Source organism: Leucoraja erinacea, chromosome 25 (genome assembly GCF_028641065.1).
Source record: "Leucoraja erinacea ecotype New England chromosome 25, Leri_hhj_1, whole genome shotgun sequence".
Taxonomy (NCBI): Eukaryota; Metazoa; Chordata; class Chondrichthyes; order Rajiformes; family Rajidae; genus Leucoraja; species Leucoraja erinaceus.
The window spans coordinates 11886203-11908684 of NC_073401.1; the positions used below are offsets into that span (position 1 = coordinate 11886203).

Sequence of the window (22482 nt, forward strand, 5' to 3'; positions counted from 1 at the left end):
TAGTCGCCCCACCTTATCTTATCTTATCTTATCTTATCTTACCTTACCCACCCCCTTTCTCTTTCCTGTGCCCCTCCCCAACTGGGTTGCGCACTCATTTCTCACACTCCCCACCTCTTTTCCCTTCTCCTCATCCCGTTTCCTTCCACCTCTGTCCCTCCTTGCGACTTTACATTTCATTCCTCCTCTTCTCGACTTATCTGACACCCTGCTATCTCCATTTCATCTCTAGCCTTTGTCACCGACTCCACCCATGTGCTAATCAACCCCCTCCCCTGTATCCACCTATCACTTGCCACACTTTGACCGATCCCCAACTCTCTTTTCCAGCTTTCTCCCCTTACTCCAATCAATCTAAAGAAGGGTTCCCACCCGAAAAGTCGCCTGTCCACTCCCTCCACACTTGTTGCCTGACTCGTTGAGTTCCTCCAGCACTTTGTGCTTTACTCAAGATTCCAGCATCTGCAGTTCCTTGTGTCCCCAAATATCTTAAATTGGTCCGCACTTCCTGAAAGAACATTGAAACCCATATCCTGAAGAAAACATCAAACTCTACAGAATGTAACTCCCCGCTCTTGGTCTTAGAGGCAGAACACACCAACTCTTGCAGGTAGTTAATGCAAAATTCCCTCTGCCCAGCAATCCTCCTCACTTCTACATCAAATGGAACAAATGATTGTCACATTGGGTGAGCCAATCAGTTCTCCTTCATGGACCTGCTCCAAGAACAGAGGAGAAAGGATCTCCACAGACAAACGTTGTAGTTAAAAGAGGCCGTTAAATGGTTCAAATGTTGCTATTAAGGAGGATTCCAATTTTTATATCAATCACTATAAATCACTGTGGGAGGGAGAAAATCAACCTAACATTTCTCAAAAGGACTTGGACAAATTAACTGGCGTTGAGAATCTGATACCTAGCTTTACATTAGTTTAGAAGTACAGCGTGGAAACAGGCCCTTCGACCCTCCGAGTCCACGCCAACCAGCAATCACTCGTACACTAGTTCTATCCTACACTGTGGGAACAATTTTCAGAAATCAATTTACCTACAAACCTGTATGTCTTTGGAATGTGGGTGTAAACCGGAGCACTCTGAGTAAACCCACGTGGTCACAGGGAGTTTGATCGCGTGGGTTTTATCAAGGGTGCTCCCGTTTCCTCCCACGTTCCAAAGACGTGCAGATTTATAGGTTAATTGGCTTCTGTAAATTGTCCCTAATGTGTAGGATAGAACTAGTGTACAGGCAGCACCTATAGTCAGGATCAAACCTGGGTCTCTGGCGCTGTAAGGCATCAACTCTACCGCTGCACCTCTGTGTCACTCTAACCACTGGCTCTGTTAACCAACATCCAAGATCTTTCAGTGCAAATAGTTAGCAGCGGTGCCTTTTTTGTTGACACATAGAATAGTTCATGTGATACTCTTACCTGCTGTGCATCAATCTAGTTTGTAATTATATAATAGATGCCAGTAAGCCACGTCCCATAACAAAAAAAAACCACTGGTTAGATGTATTCAGCTGATGAAAGTCTACCCGATAGCATTAACAGAACATTTACAGATAAGGTTATCACTTAACAGCTGAATAGAAGAATCAAAATGGGTTGTGTGTGATTAGCTAACTATACAGGATAAAACCCCAAACTAGTAACTTGCCTATCACCAGGGGTGATGCAATGACTACAAATGGCAGTCAATGCTGTGGTTTGGGGATTGAATCCTATTGATAAAGGAATGCTCTACTGTTGTGGCTATATTTAATTTAGAAAAACCTTTATACACTCATTTGCATTTACTACAAAACCTATCCTTTGAATATTTCTACCCGTAGATAACTCTTATACACATTACATGTTATGTTACAGTTCATAACTTCACAGCTAAGTAATAAACCCTTGATGGTTTCCTAAAATGCAATTTGGTTACTTATTAAACCATGATGAATATTCCAGTTCCCTATAATTACAACAGCAACTCTATTGGTTGTCGAGCATTTTTGGACACCTCTTGAAAGGCTCCACATAAACATTAGACTTTAAAAAATAATGTTCTTGGACGAGAAAACTAGTTCAGAAATCCTAAGGCTGCAGTCCATGGATTCAGAGCTAGTGTGGCATTCAAAAGATTCAAAATTATCATGTTTGATGCAGTAAATTGAGGATTATTTGTTGCTCTTAAATACCTACAAAGATTAAGACTAGACACAAAGTGCTGGAGTAACTCAGCAGGTCAAGCAGCATCTTTGGAGAACATGGATAGGTGATGTTTCAGGTCGGGACCCTATTTCAGACCCCAACTCGTGTTTGACCGTACTCATGTGTGTAAAAACATAGAAACATAGAAATTAGGTGCAGGAGTAGGCCATTCTGCCCTTCCAGCCTGCACCGCCATTCAATATGATCATGGCTGTTCATCCAACTCAGTATCCCGTACCTGCCTTCTCTCCATACCCCCTGATCCCCTTAGCCACAAGGGCCACATCTAACTCCCTCTTAAATATAGCGTGTATAAAGTGAACGATTTGACTCGATAGAATTTAGAACAAGCTTTCACTGTATCTCAGTGACAATAATCAACTACACTATGCTAAACTAAGCCAGTCTAAGAACTTCATCCAAAGTCAATAAGATAACATTGAGCCAGTGTGAACGGGTGATCAATGGTTGGTGTAGACTCAGAGGGGCAAAGGGCCTGTTCCCATGCTTCATCTCAAAACAAAACTGAATTAAGGGAGCAAGAATTCAAGCAGAATCCAGAACCCTGTTGCTCAGAACATAAAAGGACACAATGTGCTGGATTAATTCTGCGGTGTCAGGCAGCATCTCTGAAGAACATGGATTGGTGACATTTTCAATCAGGACCCTTCTTCAGAACACACCACTCCTGCAATACCATTCCCAGCCTCCAGAGGGACTGAGCAGCAACTGGACATGACAATGTTCTGTCCAAGGTACACAAAAATGCTGGAGAAACACAGCGGGTGCAGCAGCATCTATGGAGCGAAGGAGATAGGTAACGTTTCGGGCCGAAACCCTTCTTCAGACTGATAGGGGATGGCGGGGAGAAGGAAGGAAAAAGGGAGGAGGAGGAGCTCGAGGGCTGGGGGATGGGAGGAGACAGCTCGAGGGCTAAGGAAGGGGAAGAGACAGCAAGTTCTGTCCAAGACTGATTTACTACAAATAACTCACATTTAGAAGATGCTATTTTAAGAACGCATGGCACTGCATTGAGAAGTGTATAGGACCCAGGAGTAAGAGAAAAAGCAGGGCTGCAGTTGATAGTGAAATCAAGCTGCAAATTTCCAGCTGACCATATAGAAAATATTTACGTTAATATCATAAATGGTTTGTTTTTGTCTTGTGGCCAAAGGAAGCCTGGTTGGAGTTCATCAAGGAAAAGAAGAACCTTGTATTGCAAGCTTGTATGGCGAGCAGAGGTAGTTGAGGCATGTTTAAAAAACATTTGGATATGTACATGGATAGGATAGGTTTAGAAGGATAAGGGCCAAAAGTAGGCAGGTGGGACCAGTGTGGATGGGGCATGTTGGTCAATGTGGGCACATTGGGCTGAAGGACTTGTTTCCACACTTGATGATTCCATGACTCTAAGCTTGAGTTTCCACACACAAGAGAATATCTTTGGACAAATTCCTCAACGTCTGATCTTTCGAACAAAAATAAAACTCTGGGTAACAATTGTTCTGAATGACAGGTTTTCAACTTGCACACAATACGTGAGCGCACTTGAATCCTCCCTGGAAATACGCCCGAAAATGCGGTGCCTCGGCTAGGTGAGGCAGCCAATCTCAACCTCAATGGAATTGCCGATCGGGTGGTTGAATTTCCCGCCTAGGCCAGGGCTCTGGAGTTCAGGCTCGGCCGGAGCCGGCAGATCCGTCGCCATAGCCGACTTCCACGGCCAAATTCGTAGGCCCTGTCTTGCCCCACCCCCCCCCCAGGCTGTGACCTCTGTTGGTCCAGCCAAACGGATAATCCAGCAAGGTTCAGGGACCAAGGGTGGTGGACCTGTACTCTTTCCTCAACCTCCATATAGTTTCTCCTGGAATCCCACTTTCCAAATCTCCTGGGCTTCGGTGCTTTTCATTGAATGTAGAAAAATATCTCTCTCTCATGGCAGATTGACAATCATATATGGTGATTACACAACCATTTCCATATACAAAACCCCATAAGGCACATCCAATTTTAAGCTGATTTCCAAAATCCTTTCTTATCTAAAGGCAATTATGATGCTCCTTGTGATATTAGAAAATGCACGGAAGAATGATGACACTGATGTTAGACTATGCCCTCATACACTAAAAATATAATTAGTGTTGTAGGTAAAAATTTACAGTGCATTTCCACAATGATTGATTTCTCCTCAACAGACATTAGCACATGAGTCAGAAAATATAGTCCTACAACTCTGCGCCAAGCATTACTGGGAAGCAGACACTGACATTCTCACCCGGAGTTCAGAGATAACTTCCAAGTGGACACCAGTGTCCAAAGAATGTGGGTGCCTTCCTGATCTTTCTGACCATACAGAACTGAAAGGCCTTTCCACCAATAAACTTGACCAAGATGCTCTGAATGTGACAAACATCAGACTGTGCAAATCCTTCTATATGGGAGGCACAGCGGTGAAGCTGGTAGCGCTGCTGCCTCACAGCACCAGGCAACTTGAGTTCCGTCTTGATCTTGAGTTGCTGTCTGTGTGGAGCTTGTACATTCTACTGTGACTGCATGGGTATCCTCCGGGTACTCCGGTTTCCCACCACAACCCAGCAGGTTTGTAGGTTAGGTTACACAAAAAAGCTGGAGAAACTCAGCGGGTGCAGCAGCATCTATGGAGCGAAGGAAATAGGCAACGTTTCGAGCCGAAACCCTTCTTCAGACTGATCGGGGGCGGGGGTGGGTGGGGACAAGAAAGGGAAAAGGAGGAGTAGCCCGAAGGCTGAGGGATGGGAGGAGACAGCAGGGGGGCTGAGGAAGGGCAGGAGACAGCAAGGACTAACAAAATTGGGAGAATTCGATGTTCATGCCCCCGGGATGCAGACTCCCCAAACGGAATATGAGGTGCTGTTCCTCCAATTTCCGGTGCTGCTCGCTGTGGCCATGGAGGAGACCCAGGACAGAGAGGTCGGAGACGGAGTGGGAGGGGGAGTTGAAGTGCTGAGCCACCGGGAGGTCAGCTTGGTTATTGCGGACCGAGCGGAGGTGTTCGCGAAACGATCGCCCAACCTCCGCTTGGTCTCACCGATATAGATCTGCTGACATCTAGAGCAGCGGACGCAATAGATGAGGTTGGAAGAGATGCAGGTAAACCTCTGTCGCACCTGGAACGATTGCTTGGGGAAGAGATGCAGGTAAACGGTTTGTAGGTTAATTAGCCCTCTGGAAATTGCCCCTCGGCATTAGGCCCCCTTGTCATTAACATCCCTCTAAACCTATCATTAACCATGTAACTGTCTAAATGTTTCTAAAACATTACGATAGTACCTGCCTCCTACGGCAGCTCATTCCATACACCCACCACCTTTTGTGTAAAAAAGTTGCCCCTCAAGTTACCATTAGATCTTTCCCCCCTCACCTTAAACCTATGTCCTCTGGTTCTCAATTCCCCTACTTTAGGTAAAAGACTTTGTGCATTCACCTTATCTTTGAAATTTTCACAGATCCACTTGCATAGGAGCATGGATAGGAAATGTTTAGAGGGATATTGGCCCAATGCGGCAAAATGGGACCACCACAGATGGGCCACCTTGGTAGGCGTGGACAAGTTAGGCAGTAGGACCTGTTTCCGAGCTGCACGACTCCACGGCACGGACAAGTTGGGACAAGAGGACTGTCTCTGGACTGTATAGCACCACAAAGCACCACCTTTATTCTAAGCTGGTCTTTTCTGAATTTCAAGGCAATAGCCGTTATTTTTAAATATGGCCAAGAGTGGTTGGCATTTTGACAGTGAAGAAAAATGCTAAAATAGGATGTTTCCAATGCACATCCCCTTCTCTACCCAAACATTAACCCTCCTCTTTGTACCCCTTGTGCTCAGTCTGCACTGTACCCTTTACTTAAACGGCAAAATACTCAACATAAATGACCTCATTTAACACAAAGGGTCTTCTGTGTCCCTTCACAATTCATATTCAGAGATCTTCAGCCGGCTGCGAATTGCTTTAGAACGGTACCTTATCATTCCAGCTGTACTCATCTACACAAATTTGAATGTGAGGGACAGTACGCCGAGACAAAACTGAACAATGACTTATTGTGCGTCTTCTCATAACAGCTGGGATTTCTCTCAGAGTACCAGAACTCATTGAAATCATTCCCAGCTTCTCCATTCACTGTGATGGAAGGCTGAGCCAAATTGCCACAGTTCCATGTTTATAGTTTTGACACACTGTTAAATGCTCAAAACCGTTTTAAGTAAAAACATTGTCCTCTCAGTCTCATCATTTTATTGCAGACTGAAGTGGTCATATGGTTAAGTGTTATCTATATGTCTGCTGAGAACTGTATTCTGCACTATGTACCTTCCCCTTTGCTCTATCTATTGTACTTGAGCTTGACTTGATTGTATTTATTCTCAGAATAAAAGGACATACCTTTAGAAAGGAGATGAGGAGGAATTTCTTTAGTCAGTGGGTGGTGAATCAGGCTGTGGAGGTCAGTCATTGGGTTTTTTTAAAGCAGAGATTGACAGGTTCCTGATTAGTAAAAGTGTCATAGGTTATGGGGAAGAAGGCTGGAGAATAGGGCTGAGAGGAACAGATAGAACAGACAAGAATGAACGGAAGAGTAGACTTGTTGAGGCGAATGGCCTAATGGCTCCTATGACTTATATACTTGTGTATCTGATTTGTTTGGATATCATGGACAAAAAACAAGGCTTTTCACTGTCCCTCCATACACGTGACAATAATAAACCTAAACCCAAACAAACCTATGTTACTGTGTGGTTAGTTTACTCTGCAACTTTTGTACAAACAAGTCATTTCAATGCACTCTGATGTACAGTACATCAATGCTACTTTGTCACATGTATCTATGTATAGTGAAATTCCTTTTTTACATGCAAATCAATAAAATGTTTACTACACATAAGCCCAACCATATTAAGTACAAGTGTGTAAGAATAGTAAATTATGCCGAGGAAATGCACAAGAGTTGCCAAGTTTCCGGCACCAACTTGTATCCTTCAAGTTCTTAAAAATATAGAAATATAGAATAAAAAATATATACACAACAAAAACTGTGCAAAAACTCTTAATACATTCTCTATACATTCAATAATGTCATATTCAGTAGTGGTTCACATATCTTTAAACATGAGACCCTTGCAACTCAGGTGCCCCCCTGGGGTGAAGTTCCTTCCCTTGTTTGAGGGTTGTCCCCACCGACTCTATCCCTCAATGTCCAGCAGCGGAAGGACTTGAGACTATGGGCCCACAGACACTTGCCGCTGATTTGTACCTTGGCCTCAAGGGCCTGCGGTCCTGTACATGACAATAAATGAACCTGAACTGATCTCTGCACAGTCTGATTGAAATATATTATCCTGGAATTCTTGTTACTGGTCACACACCTTTCTATTCTGATGCATTTAAGTGTAAAAATCTGCTGTTAGAAAAGCAGGACCATTTTATACTTGGAATGCAATTCATAAGTGTGATCTTCAGCTTACCAAATGCAAGTTTACCATTCATCTCAAGAGATATCAAACAGTGCACATAATGTTTGGGCAGCTGGTTGATCTCTGTATGTAATGAAAAGTCCACCCAGGGAGAGACTACATTGTGCATTTGCGACGGAAACTGAACCAATAGAATAATTATCACGGTTTCTGTAAACGCAGACCTCCATCACCCAATCATTCCCCAGGAGATCAATTTATATTTACAACATAGCAAAACATCCCTAGCCACTTCACTGAGTTTAAGCAAACAAAATTGAATACCAAACCACAGAAGGGGATAATGGGGCAGATGACCAAAAGTTTAGTCAAAGAGATAGGGTTCTGATAAAAGCAGAGAGAGGAGCAAAGAGACTAAGGGTGAATTGCACCATTTTGACCATTTGGAAGTAAAGGTGTGGTCACCAAATGGACACATAGAAACATAGAAAATAGGTGCAGGAGGAGGCCATTCCACCCTTCGTGCCAGCACCGCCATTCATTGTGATCATGGCTGATCGTCCCCAATCAATAACCAGCCCCTTGATTCCACTAGCCCCTAGAGCTGTATCTAACTCTCTCTTAAATCCATCCAGTATAGAATGACAGTGCAATTAATGAGAAAGATGATCAAAACTAGATTTGAAGGAATTTCATTAATAATCCCGCAGACCAAGATGAGCTGAAGTAGGGAGGAGCAAAGACATAGAGGGATTTGAATACGAGAACCTTAAAATCATAATGTTGAACCAGTTGAAATATTTAAAAAAACAAAGTGCTGGAGTAACTTGGCAGATCGGGCAGCATCTGTTGAGGATATGGATAGGAAACGTTCTATGTGGGTCAGGGCCATTCATCAGACTTCAGGCACAAATAAAAGTGATTATGAGATGAATAGATATGATAAAAGTAGAGTCTTTTACCCAGAGTTGGGGAATCAACAAGGAGAGAGTATAGGTTTAAGATGAGGGGGGAATAGATTTAATAAGAGCCTGAGGGGGCTCCTTTTTGGGTGTATGGAACAAGCTGCTGGAGGATGTAGTTGAGGCAGGTGCTATCGCAAGATTTTAAAAAACATTTGGAGAGGTACATAGCTAGGGTAGGTTTAGAGGACTACGAGTCAAACGCAGGCAGGTGGGACTAGTGTAGATGGGGGCATGTCGGGCGGCATGGGCAAGTTGGGCTGAAGGGCCTGTTTCTACGCTGGATGACTATGGCACTATAACTATGAAAAATATTGCAACTAAACGGGCCTGAACGGGCCAGCTTTTGCTTTTTTCTGGAGCTCTTCAAGTCTTATATTTGGAATTTACAATTAAATTTGCATTAAATCATTGAAAGGTTCTCCGGGATATCCAATATCTAGTAATAATTATTAAATATCAAACTTTTTCTTTGCTTTTTCACACTTCCAAAAAAGTCACAAACTAATGAGTAATAGGAAAATATTTAAATGTATAATTTATTTGCTACTGAAGGAGCAGCAACTCTACACATCAAGTCAATATTCCCACAAAGGATTAATGGATTTATGGCATTAGTAATCAACATAACGGATAGCAATGCAGTAAATGAGTAAATAAACAGACAGTTTCTCATTTATAAAGTACCCCGTGTTCGCAAACAGTCCAACTTTACAGCCAACGTGTCTTTTTTAAAACATAGTCACTGATCTTTTGTAAACAAATACAGCTGCCCATAAATGCACACATAGACAGGGCCCACAACGAGCAAATAAAGTCAACAAGTAGTTCATTTATTTTTAGCATTTTGGTCAGGAATATTTGTAGGCCAGACATTAGCAAGACTCCCATGTCCAATAAATGGTGGCATGATAGCCATTATGATGAGGCTGGTGAGTATAGGGAATAAACTCACTCAAGATCGGCTGTGGCAAGTATCCCCCGGCAAACAAGGGCTGAAGATGGAAACAAGGGCTGAAGATGGCCGTGCAAGATGGGGGAGGACGGTTCGCGGGACGACTGGAATGGAAGCGACAGATCCAATGGGCCAGCTGCAACTGGGACTGTAACATGGTGCCAGAATGGTGACTCTTGCATATGGACTAATTGTGCTGTTCTGTACTAACTAGGGGATTGTGCTTATGTATGGTGATAGTCTTGCAGATCTAATAATAATAATAATAAATGTATTTGTATAGCACATTTAAAAACAACTCACGTTGACCAAAGTGCTTCACATCAGTGCAGGTACTAATTTGATACATACATCGGTAGACAGACCTAACAATACATATAACATTAACAATAAACTGTTTACAGCGCCCCCTCAGAGGGGCTCAAAAACGCTTGGGAGTAGAAATAGGTTTTGAGTCATGACTTAAAGGAGTCAATGGTGGGGGCAGTTCTGATGAGGAGCTGGATGCTATTTCACAGCGGTCTCTCCCTGGATGCTATTCAAAAGCGCGGTCTCCCCTGAACTTAAACCTAGACCGCGGGATAATCAGTAGCCCCAAGTCAGCCGATCTGAGGGACCTGGAGGTAGAATGGTAGGTTAGAAGATTTTTGATATAGGGGAGGGGGGCTTTGTAAACATATAAGAGGAGCTTGAAGTTGATTCTATACCGTACTGGTAGCCAGTGGAGAGAGGCCAGGATCGGGGTGATGTGGTCCCTTTTACGGGTACCAGCCAGAAGTCTTGCTGCAGCGTTTTGGACCAATTGCAGGGACAGGGATGATTGGCTGATGCCAGTGTATAGGGAGTTGCAGTAGTCAAGGCGGGAAAAGATGAATGCGTGCATGATTTCTTCAAGGTCGTCGAATTTGAGGAATGTTGTGATTTTAGCTATTGTACGAAGCTGGAAGAAACCAGCTTTTACCACAGAGTTGACTTGCTTGTCAAACTTTAATGCGGATTCAAATATCACGCCAATGTTTTTGACGTGCGGTTTGACTAAGGAGGTTAGGCTTCCAAGGCTGCCTGTTATCATTTTGATGGGGTCGGAGGAGCCGAGTAGGATGACCTCAGACTTGCTCTCGTTTAGTTGGAGGAAGTTCTGAGCCGTCCAGCATTTTAAATCATCGAGGCAGTGCATGAGGCTGTTTAAATTAGATCAGTTGTTGGGTTTCAGGGGGAGATGGAGTTGGGTGTCATCTGCATAGCAGTGGAAAGAAACGCCATGCCTTGGAAGGACTTGGCCAAGGGGGAGCATGTAGAGAGAGAAGAGAATGGGGCCTAGGATGGAGCCTTGTGGAACCCTGCAGAAAAGGCTAGCTGGGGAAGAGAAAGAATTGCCTATGCTGGTAGAGAAACTCCTGTTTTTTAGGTAGGAAACGAACCAGCTCAGGGCAATGCCATCAACACCAACCCTGTACCGGAGACGGTCAATTAGGATGGTGTGGTCCACTGTATCACTGTATGGAGGGGGAGGATAAGAGATGGAGGCTGGAAAGTTATAAGTAGAACTTTTGAGTTGTCTGTTGCTGCGGCACAGAGGTAGTGCTGTTGCCTTACAGTGTCAGAGGCCCGGGTTCCATCCTGACATTGGGTGCTGCCTGTGCAGAGCATGTACGTTCTCCCTGTGACCGCGTGGGTTTTTTCCGGGTGCTCATGTTTCCTCCCACATTCCAAAGATGTGCAGGTTTGTAGGTTAATTGGCCCTCTGTAACTTGCCCCTAGTGTGTAGGATAGTGCTAGTGTACGGCAGGGCTGCCAACATTGGGTGAGAGTTGAAAATGAGAAATTGCGAGGGAGCATAGCGACTCAGGGGGGGAGGGTGGGAGGGAGCTTTTGCATTTTTCAGTTTGAAATGGTGCAATCTGGTGCATACTGTAGCGAGTCTTTTAACTTACACTTGAATGCAACATTTATGCTTCAAATTGGATTAGATATGAATAAGGTTAGGCTAAATTACATTCCTAATTACATTCCACAGTGGAGCCAGGCTCTGATCAACAGGTGCAACACATGAATGACCTTAGTATATTCATGTATGGAAATCAGATTACAATTCATGCTGTTGTGCATAGATATATATATATATATATACATATATATATATATGGGATACTGACTCCTGTTGGTTTCTATGATCAGCCATGATCATATTGAATGGCGGTGCAGGCTCGAAGAGCCGAATGGTCTACTCCTGCACCTATTTTCTATGTTTCTATGTTTCTATATAGAGAAACAAAAATATTGAAACAAGGCAAGAGGAGTCAGACTTCCATTACTGTTCTGCACAAATAAATCAATCAACCTTACCCTTTGACTATAGAAACAAGACGAAAATAATGCCACATATTCAACTGTATATGGTTCAATGAAATTAAGATATATAAGTAAAACATTTATATTGAAACAGGCCCTTCGGCCCACCAAGTCCACACCGACCAGCAATCTACCATACACCAGTTGTATCTTACACGCCAGGGACAAATTACAGAAGCCAACTAAGCTGCAAACCTGGACATCTTTTGGATGTGGGAGAAACCGGAATATCCAGAGAAAACCATATGGGCAAAAGGAGATAAGGAGAATGTACAAATACTGTACAGACAGCACCCGTAGTCAGGATCTAATCTGGGTCTGTGGTGCTACAAGGCAGCAACTCTACCGCTCCACCACCTGCCACACCATTAACTTCATTTTTCTGTAATATATTTATTGTGGTGTCATGTCAATAAAGATGATTCTGATTTCTGCTCTGAGTTGGATAACACACATCTCCAGTCATTGTGTTTTATGGCTGTTCAACGTCTTCAATGTGAAGGTCTCGACCCGACACATCACCTATTCTTTCTCTCCAGAGATGCTGCCTGTCCAGCTGAGTTATTCCAGTATTTAGTGTCCATCTTAAGTTTAAACTGCCATCTTCAGTTCCTTCCTACACTCTTTGTTAAGTGAAACAGGTCCTATTCTCATAATATTATTCACCTCAACTAAGTCTTTTCTTCACCTCCTTTGCTGCAGAGAATACAATCCCAGTTACCTAAGCTTTCTTCAAAGTGAAAAAACAAAATCCAGCCCTGCCAATATGTTCATAAATCGCCCGTGGATCCTCTCCAGAGCAATTGCACCCTTTCTACAGTGTCATAGTCTTACAGTATGGAAACAGATCCTTCATCCCAACTTGTCCATGCAGATCAAGATGCCCCATCTAAACTAGTCCAATTTATCCCCATTTGGCACATATCCAATCAAACCTTGTGTGTGCCAGTGTGTGTGCAAGGGTGTGTGTTAGGTTGTGTGTAAGGGTGTGTGTTAGGTTGTGTGTGAGAGTGTGTGTCAGTGAAGCGGCGACAACACCCGGAGTGAGCGGAGACTTGGCGATGTCCGGGGAGCATCTCCCTCTCCCTCCCCCTCCCCCTCCCGGGAATGCGGGCCGGCCCAGGTGCTCTGTGTCCAGCTGGGGTCCGGGGGAGGTGAGGATCAGTGACCCGGGGGTCGGCCATCGGAGAGGACCCATAGCCTGAGATTCATCCGCGCCGTCCGGAGGCGGCACCGACGCACACACTCACCCGGTTCGCTCCTGGCTCCGGGCCGGGGTTAAAACTCCACATGGTGTGGACAGAGTGGCCACTGGACACAGAGCCCCCGGAGGTGAGGGTGGGAGGTGTGAGCGGTGCCTCGGGGGGGGGGGGGGGGGGGTGCTGGGCCCCCCCCCGTGTCTCACCTATCAAACCATCTGCTCGGGAATGTGAAAGCGGGTGAGGCAGCATCTATAGAGCCGTAGACAAAAATGCTGGAGGAATGCTTGAGTCTGAAGAACGGTCAAACTCAGTCATAAACGCTGCCTCACCCGCTGAGTTTCTCCAGCATTTTTGTCTACATTGCCATTTTAAATAGTGTGCGATGGGCTTAAGCCAATTAAATTGCTCGTTCTTTACGTGGAACCCGCCAACAAAAAAATATTCTCATTGATGAGTGGGGAGGAGAGCAGACGTTATTTATTTGTTTTTTTATATATAAAAAAACTTTTTTGAGCGTGAGAACTTCTGTCATCAGCGTGAGAGCGTGAGAATTTTGTCAAATGCGTGAGCCTCACGCTCAATGCGTGAGAGTTGGCAGCCCTGGTGCACGGTGTGATCATGGTCGGCCTGGAATCGGTGGGCCGAAGGGCATGTTTCCACACTATTTCTAAACTAAACTAATCCTTGACAGGCCCATGATACTTCAAAATGTTTCCTTTTCATTCCATTCTCTTTAAATCCTACCATCAAAGGCAATTTCAATTGAAAACTGAAATGACTTTGTAACAAAGTCAGCGTTGCTGCAGTTGAACAACTATCTTAAGTACACAAACTGAAACAACCCCCACATTTAGGCACACACACAGCCTTGTCGGCGAGTAAATAAAGAAACACTGAGGAGAGGAAATGTCTCTAATCCAGTCATGAGGACAAGCTGGTACAGAAACTGCACTCACAAAGGTCATTGCTGGACATGCTGTCTGCACGGAGCCATTGACAGTGGTCTACAAACCACATTGCCGTGCGCCTGTCCAAAAGCCTCTTAAATGCCTCTATTTTATCTGCCTCCAGCACCACCCCTGGTAGCGCGTTCCAACCATTCATCACTCTCTCTGTAATAAAACTTGTCTTGCACACCTTGTAGCATGGTGGCACAATGGTAGAGTTGGTGCCAGATAGCACCAGAGATTCTGGTTCAATTCTAACTACGGGTGCTGACTGTACAGTTTGTAAATTCTCTCCGTGGACCACATGGGTTTTCTCCGGGTGCTCCCGTTTCCTCCCACTTAATTGAAGTCTCCCTTCATTCTCATTAACTCCAAACAGATCGCACTACTGTACAGGGATGATGCATAAAGTCTAATTAATTTACCAACCCACACGCCTTGAGATTTGGGAGGAAACCAGAGCACCCAGAGGAAACCCACTAAGGCACAGGGAGATCATGCAAACTCCACACAGGCAGCACCCAAGGTTATTATTAAACCCAGACCTCTGGCACTGCGAGGCAGCAGCTCTACCTAACTGCACCATAATGTCAACACTAACTATATAACCATTACGAGAAACACAATTTTTTTTAAATCGTGTTGCTAAGCTGTATGCAAAAAATGTGTTGCACTGTATCAGGTAAACGTGACATTAAATACACCATTGAACCATTAGTGAAAGATGCTTATTCTTTAATTAATTTCAGATGCTAACATTTACATGGGTTAATAAAGATAATTTTAAATTGAACAAATCCGCATGCTATGTTTATCTCAAGGGCAAGTAGGATGTACAGTCTTTTACTGTCTTTTAACACAAATAGATTTGTACCAGCATTTCCACTGCATCGTTTCCCAATTAAAGAACTCTGGAATCAATATTTACAACTGTAAATGTCAGGGTGCTATACAGTGTTAGGTTTTATTTCACAATTATTAGGTTGATTCTAGAAACCAATAGCAATTAGCTATGTTCACATCTCCCATGTGTTAAATAAATGTTGACTGAAGAAGATAGTAATTGGTGATACTTCTTAAAAAAGAATGCCAGGGATTTTGCAACACATTGAGTCTCATTCCAGTTCAATGCTCATGAATAGATGCAATTAATCGCCAGGGAAAAGCTGCCAAACAAGTAAAGTAACCAGCTCATGTTTCTCATTGATGTATCAGAAAGCTCTTAGTTGGACTGCTTAAGACTCCCTGGACCAGGGAATAGCCTTAACTCTTCTTTTTAGGCAATCAAGCTCAGAAGGCACACCCTGTCTATTCAAGGCAAGTGAAATTGGACTAAACACTACAGATAAACAACAAATATTGAAAAGGAGCGGTGCAGTGGCAGCAGTGTTCTTACATAGCCTTACAGTGCCGGAGACCCAGGTTCGATCCTGACTATGGGTACTGCTGTCTGTATGGAGTTTGTAAGTTTTCCCTGTGAACATGGGGGTTTTCTCCAGGTGTCTGTTTTCCTGCCACACTCCAAAGACAAACAGGTTCATAGGTTACGAAATGCTAGAGTAACTACATTTCCTTGCTACACAGGTTTGTACGTTAATTGGCTTTGGTAAATTGTAAAAATTGTCCCTAGTGTGTGGGATAGTGTTAGTGTACAGGATGATCATGGACTTGGTGGGCCGAAGGGCCTGTTTCCACACCGTATCTCTAAAGTCTAAAGGTAGGAAAGGTTGCTGGAGGCACAAGAAGCGAACCTCCAGCACTTGGTGTTTAGAGAATACTGCTCCTGTTCCAATAGAGTCAATTGGCCTCATTTCTAAATGGAATTGAAAGATAAATCTGCAATTACATAGAAAATAGGTGCAGGAGTAGGCCATTCGGCCCTTCGAGCCTGCACTGCCATTCAATATGATCATGGCTGATCATCCAACTCAGTATCCTGTACCTGCCTTCTCTCCATACCCCCTGATCCCTGTAGCCACAAGGGCCACATCTAACTCGCTCTTAAATATAGCCAATGAACTGGCCTCAACTACCTCAATTACTTTGATGAAAAGGTGTGGCACCGTTTGACATTGACAGTTCGCCATTGTCCCGTTGAGGGTATAGTTTGTAGTGGGCTTTTAAATGTGTATGTGTGGGGGGTGGGGGGTAGGTGGGGAAACTTTTAAATCTCTTCCCTGCACGGAGACCCGACCTTTTGTCTGTCGGGTCTCCGTTGTCGTTGGGGCCTAGCGCCGTGGAGCGGTCTCCAGCCTGAACGACCTGGAGGCTCCAGTCACGGAGCTTTTGGAGCTGCGGACTTACCATCGTGGAGCTGGCCAGCTTCTGAGCATGAGGAGTTCGGAGCGTGGAGAGCTGCAGTGGCGCGTGGCTGCGACCCGACTCCGGTGGATGGTGACACCGGGAGCTCGCGGGTCCCCGGTGGGAGACTGCTTTGCGGGGCACCGGCAACGGCGACTTCTCCCGCTCGAATTGCGGGGTTGAGAGTGACCTGGAGCGGGGCCTTACATCACCCGGCGCCTTAAACAGCCGCGGGACTTGCTAGCGCCCGCCAGGGGCTCCAACATCAAGACCCGGAGCCTGGAGCGGGGCCTTACATCGCCCGGCGCGGCTTTAAATGGCTGCGGACTTGCTAGCGCCCGCCGGGATCTTTGACTTTGACTTCGGGAGAAGAATGGAGAGCAGGGGAGAGACAAGACTTTGCCTTCCATCACAGTGAGGAGGAGATTCACTGTGATGGATGTTTGTGTAAATTGTGTTGGTGTGTGTCTTGGTTCTTTTCTTGTATGGCTGCAGAAACCAAATTTTGTTTGAACCTCATGTGAGTCTCAAATGACAAATAAATGGTATTGTATTGTAAAACTGGATCTAGTGGTAATAGAAAGGTTGAGATAATAATGTCTAAATTTTGTCCCATTTTTTCCCCATGCTGTATTCTCTTCATGAAACATCATTTAACATTGCTTTATTTTTTATTATGATTTAATTTTATTCAGAATTCATCTGTGAACCTTTCTGCTAACAATCGTTGGCGAAGCCACATTTGGAGTATTGTGTCCAGTTTTGGTCATCCTGCTATAGGCAGGATGCATTTAAGCTGGAAAGAGGGCAGAGAAGATTTACCAGGATATTGCCTGGACTCTAGGGTCTGATCTATAGGGAGAGGTTGGGCAAGTTAGGACCATATTCCTTGAAGCGCAGGAGGCTGAGGGGTGATCTGAGGGGTGTATAAAATAATGAGGCGAATAGATAGAGAGAATGCACAAAGTATTTTACCCGGGATAGGGGAATCAAGAACCAGTGGATATAGTGTGTATAAAGGATCTGCAGATGCTGGTATATACTGCAGACAGACACAAAGTGCTAGAGTAACTCAGCTGGTCAAGCAGCATCTCTGGAGAAAAGGGAGAGGTGACGTTTCAGGTCGGAACCCTTCTTTAAGACTCCTTCAGACCCGAAACAACACTCATCCCTTTTGTCCCCAAAGATGCTGCCTCACCCATTGAGTTACTCCAGCGCTTTGTGTCTACATGAGCACATGGGTTTAAGGTGGGAGGGAAACAATTTAATAGGAACTTGAGGGGCAACGTTGACACCCAGACAGTGGCGGCTATGTGGAACAAGCTGCCAGAGAAGGTAGTTGAGGTCGATGCTATCACAACATTTAAAAGCCATTAGGACAGGTACATGGATAAGAAAGGTTTAGAGAGATATGGGCCAAACTTGGGCAGATGGGGTATATTGGTAAGCATAGATGAATTAGTTTGAAGATCCCATTTCCGTACTGTATTACTAAACTTTACAGAAATGAACAAGCTGCCAACTAGTAGTCACCCTTACCTGATTTGGATCTGAAAATCCGGCAGCCCTGATCTCACTAATTCAAACTGCTTTTGACTGGTAAACCCGAGAACTGCACTGCCTTCCTCTCACAAGTCTCAATAAATACATAAATGATCGCATGAAAAAATAGTTGTGTCGGAAGGAACTGCAGATGCTGGTTTACACCGAAGGTAGACACAAACTGCTGGAGTAACTCAGTGGGTCGGGCAGCATCTCTGGGAGAAAAGGAATAGGTGACGTTTTGGATCGAAACCCTTCTTCAGACAATAATTTCTGGCATATTTTCAAAAATTAATTGTACAGTTTCAGACTGGACTGGGGCTAAAAATAAAAATAAATATTTACACTTCTCGTGTTTTCATACAAGAGTATTTTTTTCCAAAGAAGCGAAATTTACTCTGGAATAATGAATTTGGGACAAATGGTGATAGAAAACCAAGTGAGGCATATACATTTGCCATGTACACAGCTGATTTCCACGACACAAAGACACTCTAGCACTTTGTTGATACCGACGTCACTAACACCATGTTGTCAATGATGGTGGCCCCTACTATACAAGTGAACTTCTGTCAGGAGACTGCATTCCTAATTGACTCTATAATGCATGTTTTGCATTCAGAAATGTGTCAGCTCAGGATTTTTTTTGTGTTCAGTGATAACATAAAACCTGTACCCCTCAAAAAATATAGCAAACCTGGTCAAACACAAGTATGTAAAAGAATTTGGATGCTTTTGCCCCCAGAATGCGATGCTTTACAACATAGTTGTTCCCATCATCACCGGACTGAATTCAGCTGAGAAGCTGTTCAAGAAGGAACTGCAGATGCTGGAAGATCGAAGGTACACAAAAATGCTGGAGAAACTCAGCGGGTGCAGCAGCATCTATGGAGCGAAGGAAATAGGTGACGTTTCAGGCCGAAACCCTTCTTCAAGCTGATACTTTACTGTGCAATAATGTAAAAGGCTTCAGCTGTAAACACACTAAAGGCTGCTATGTAGGGGGGAGCTCCCAGAGTCAGGAAGGACCATTATCTCATTGATAGATAGACACAAAAAACTGGAGTAACTCAGCGGAAACTCGACCCGAAACGTCACCCATTCCGTCTCTCCAGAGATGCTGCTTGTCATGCTGAGTTACTCTAGCACTTTGTGTCTATCTGCAGTATATACCAGCATCTGCAGATCCTTTCTACACACTATGTCCACTGGTTCTTGATTCAGTTAAAGAAATCACTTTAACCCATCTAGAATTGGTTTGTGCACATAGTGTGGCCAGTCTTGGCAGAGCTATATATATTGCAATAACCAGACATCCCGAGAAGGCCATGAAAGGCTGCTCCTTTTATGACATTTTATGAAGGCACAGATGTTCTCACAAGGCAGCACAGTACATAGATAAGGGCAACAAACACCTCGTCCCTCTGTATTCTTTATCAAGGTTTGTGTTTAGTTTAGGGAGATACAGTATGGAAACAGGACCTTCAGCTCACCGAGTCCACGCCGACCACCAATCACCTGTTCATACTTGTTCTATGTTATCCCACTTCCTCATCCATTCCCTACATATTTGAGGCAGTTTACAGAGGGCCTATTAACCTGTAAACCAGCACGTCATTGGGATGTGGGAGGAAACCATAGCACCCGGAGAAAACCCACAGGCAGTCACGGGGAGAACGTGCAAACTCCACACACGTGGAGTCCGGGTCTCTGGCGCTGTGAGGCAGCAGCTCCACTAGCTACGCCACAGTGCCAACCCGTGACCCAGAAAAGGCATCGGTATTTCTATGGTGCAGGTGCTCTTGATATTTTCACAGTAAAGATTGCAGGTGCTGTCAAAGCAACACATTAAATATACACCTGGAAATAACTGGTTGCAAAATGCCTTTAAGGTTACAGAGATAAGGAATCAAAGCAGTCAAACCACCTTCAAGCAGACAATAGCAGCATGATGAATGCAATGCCAGAAGTTCAGGTAAAATATGTACAGTCAAATGTTCATTAGATAAGGCAGGGTTGTCAAATGCATGGTCACTTTAGAGTTTAGAGTTTGGTTTAGAGGTGCAGCACGGAAACAGGCCCTTTGGCCCAAGTCCCCTGTTCACACTCGTTCCATGTTATCCCACTTTCTTATTCGCTCCTTACACAGCAGTGCTAATTCAGAGGCCAATTAACCTACAAGCCCACAAGTATTTTAGATGTGAGAGGAAATCACAGCACCCAGAGGAAACCCACGCGGTCACTGGGGGATGGGTGACAATTCGGATCGGGACCTCTTTTTAGACTAAGCTCGGTGGGTGGGTGGGGGGAGGGGAGGGAGGTTAGCTGGAAGAGAGCAGGGGCAGGACAAAGCCTGGTGAATGATCGGTGGGTACAAAAGGGGAGGGTTTTGTAGTCATCTAAAATTGGAGAATTCAATGTTCATACCAATGGGTTGTAAGCAACACAAGCTGAATACGAGGTGCTGGTCCTCCAGTTTGTGTGTGTTCTCACTCTAGCAACCCTATTGGGTTGTTACATTTGAACAAGATTGGTTATACCTCAGTTGATATGTAAAAAAAATACTACACAAGGTTTTGGTTGAGCACAAATGTAAGCATTATTTTTGGTTGCACTTTAAGAATAAATGATTTGCCTGATATGTCAATTTTGCCACTCAACAAGAGGGCAATTGAACAGAAAACCACGGGAACCTTTACTATCTTGGCTGCCTCTGCCATTAGAAATAAACTGTAACTGTCCTGTATACTCGTATAAAATTTGTAAAATTGGAGCCAAAGAAAAAAGTTGATGTGCCTGGATGTTCAATCTCAGCAGTTTTTTTCAGTGTTATATAAATGAAAAAAGATTTTTTGTGGTGATTTGGGTCATTCAAAAAATTCTTCTGGAGATTGTCCTTACAAACCCCACACAATTTTCACAACAGGTCCACAAGAACAGCACGGTGGATCAGTAGTAGAGTTGTTGCCTTACTGCCTTACAGGGTCCCGGGTTTGATCCTGACTATGGGTGCCGTCTGTACAGAATTTGTACACTCTCCCTGTGACCATGTAGGTTTTCTCAGGTTTTCTCCCACGCTCAAGACATGTGAGTTTGTAGGTTAATTGGCTTCTGTGAATTGCCCCTAGTATGTAGGAGAGTACTAGCGTATGGGGTGATCGTTGGTCGGTGTGGACTCGATGGGCTGAAGGGCCTGTTTCCATGCTGTATCTCTAAAGTCTAGAGTCTGAAGTGTAAAGACCATGTGGCCTAGCTTCAATCCCCATGCAACATCTATTTTATGGGCACTGATGGTATAGAGACACAATCACCTCAAACTATCACGTCCATGAATATTCGCAGATGGTATGTAGTATACCAGTCACGAGAGTACAATAGACACATATAGTAGAATAGTCAGATAGCACAATAGTCGTGGATAGTCAATCTCCACGGACTATCATGTCCATTCTAGCCATCAAGCACCCATAAATATTCCGGCACTATGCCTTCTATGTGTTTCATATGCTCATTTAAATGTATCCTAAATAACACAAGGCCTCCACCACTCTTCAGGCACCTTCTTCTAGATTTCAACCTATCTCTGGGTGAACAAATTCTCCCTCACGTCCCCTTGAAATCTCCTTAATCACCATCCTAACCTCTCCCATCGGGTTCTAGAACGTTCTGTTAATGGGAACGGCTAGCTGTTAATACTCTATTACTTTAAATACTAATAGAGCAATAACTGTTAATACTATTAATGCTCTATTAATATATGAATACTATTAAACTATTATTATATTAATACTCTGTTAATCCCTTAACAGCCAATAGCCACCCCATTAACTCTATTAACCATCTATTAACATTATTAGCACCCCCAAAAATCTTTTCCATTTCAAAGAAAACAAGGCCAACTTGTCCTGTTTCATCAGCCACACTGCCTGGCCCACGTGTAGTTTATAACCCCTTCCAATACCCTAAACAAGCTACACCGATGATGTCTGCGACATCATAATGACCAGCAGACAACTTCCTCTCACAATTCTATTTTCTGTTGTGCAGGGGAGGTGGCAACTCATCTCCAATGTCTGAACTCTAACAGTTATTTCTGGATGAACATGTCCAACGTGTGAGTGAACCTGAAGCCAGGATTTAGTTGCTAGTTTTATCTGCCCTATAATATTCCAACACAGCTAAAGTATTCATCATTCCTGAATGATATGCAAGTACGATCCATTCATTCTGGATCAACTGGACAAGTTAATTGCAGTCCAAGACTCTTGGTTGCTCACGGGAGCTCCTGATTTCAGTCGCGTCAAGCAGCACCTGTTGACTGGAGGTGTCGTCACAAAATAAAAAACAGAATGATGCCATCAGAGCTGACCACATACCCACGGATGACTGGGAAGCATTACAATCGGGATTGTAATGGACAATTCTCAGTGCAGCATGCAACACACAAAGTTTCTACCGAGGGAAGGTAAGCGAAACTAAACAAAACACGCCTTAATGTCCTTCATTTATCAAACAACCTTGTGACCATGAAGGGTAATAGCATCTTAATATTTTTGTTAAATAAGGAACTGCAT

The 22482-nt window shown here is 44.0% G+C and overlaps 1 protein-coding gene across 1 annotated transcript in view; it reads right to left on the reverse strand.

Annotated features, from left to right (window-relative positions):
- Positions 1-22482, reverse strand: part of hip1rb (huntingtin interacting protein 1 related b) — a 100579-nt gene that overhangs the window by 59924 nt on the left and 18173 nt on the right. The window lies entirely within an intron of this gene.